At 56.8% G+C, this 1508-nt stretch overlaps 1 protein-coding gene across 1 annotated transcript in view; it reads right to left on the reverse strand.

Moving 5' to 3' along the window:
• Window positions 1–1508, reverse strand: part of LOC113210642 (dual specificity tyrosine-phosphorylation-regulated kinase 4) — a 91049-nt gene that overhangs the window by 61448 nt on the left and 28093 nt on the right. The gene's annotated exons all lie outside the window — the stretch shown is intronic.

Genomic DNA, 1508 nt, shown 5'->3' on the forward strand with positions numbered 1-1508 from the left:
GGGGGTGCTCTTTGTTTGGTACCCCTGCCGAACCGACACCGACAATCTCCACAGAGCCTGTCCCCGACCCTTCCTCCTCTCCTCTCCTGCCCATTTTGCTGCGTCCTTTTAGATCAGACTTCTTCGCATGAAAACCTGGTAACTCCGTGAAGCGGAAGGGTGGACCTGCTTTTTACATTTAGGATTATCCCTCGGGTCTGGAGAAAGTACGTCCGTCATTCGCCGGGATGCGCAAGCGCAACTGCCAAGTTCCCCAGTTTAGTCAATGCAAGCTCTCTTAGCGCCTGATCGGTAGGCAACATCTTGTCTGCGGTGCATGCGTGTGCTGCGGGGTGGCCTAACCTGAGGCTCACAGGCGCCAAGCTCCGGTACTGTACAGAATGAATCTGAGAAAAACAAACGTACTTTCTGGACGTTCACGTTTCCGAAATATTACTTCCCCCCTACTCCTCTACCGCGATGCCGGTGGCAGAACAACCATGCCGACAGCAGACGACCTCGCCTGGGTTTCAACCATCACTGTACCGGCTGCTAATCCAGGCGTGAACGACAACCAGCGAGACTCACCAGCAAAAGTGCAATCATCGCTCATCTTGCGGATGATCCAACTCACCTGGAAAAGATAGAAAAGGAAAACAATATGAGATTTCGGCAATACAAGAGATGAACGGTTACGTGGGTGCATCTTTTGTATACTGTTCTCGTCCGACCGTCTACCCAGCCCAAAGTAAAACTCGCGGACCGTTCGGTTCTCGTCTACATCAACCCTGCCAACCTAAACACTGTCAAACCAGCTCGGTGAGGGGAGAGCAATTGTTAAGTCTACGGACTGCCTCCTCGGTGGCCCTGACCCCGTGCAATGACGAGTACTGCGCTCGGTGTCCTTCAGGCTCCCTCCATGACAGAAGGGAGGGGGTGGAGTTTAAGGAGCGTAGGGCGTTCTGAACATTTCATGTCGGGCGGTCGAGCCCAAAATGAGGTCAGCCCGTCCGAGTCCGTCGCACTAGTGCGCTCTGGGTCCGATGTCCGCCTTTCGGCGATTCGCACACCACACAGATACACATGCTCACATTCACAGGGCGCCATGTTCATCTGTTTGCTTTCGACAAACTCACCCCCTCCCCCCCGGGCCAATCCTAGACTAGGCATGTCCGCCCCTTCGCCACCGCCGCCACCACCCACACCCCGACTCTTCCAGGAGTCCCAGGTCGTCGCTTCGCAGACGTCAACTAAAGTTTTCGATCGGCCTGGGGGCAAGGTTCTCTCGGGAGCCCTACGGCTCCGGGTGCATGCAGAGAGCGAAGTGTATGGGCGGTAGGTGGGAGCGCAGAGGTGGAACTACGCAGCTGTGCACGGGGGTGGGCGTTGGGGGAGGGCGGAGCGGGAGGTCAGGAAAAAGAGATCCGGGCAACGTACAGAGTGCGGCGCCTGGCGCCAAGGATGCAGCTTGGGGGTGGTGGGACTGTGTCGTGAGGTTAGTAGGTCATTGTGTCTCTGGCGGGGCGGGG

The sequence above is a fragment of the Frankliniella occidentalis genome, unplaced genomic scaffold, assembly GCF_000697945.3.
Source record: "Frankliniella occidentalis isolate FOCC.00 unplaced genomic scaffold, Focc_3.1 Scaffold386, whole genome shotgun sequence".
NCBI classification, from domain to species: domain Eukaryota; kingdom Metazoa; phylum Arthropoda; class Insecta; order Thysanoptera; family Thripidae; genus Frankliniella; species Frankliniella occidentalis.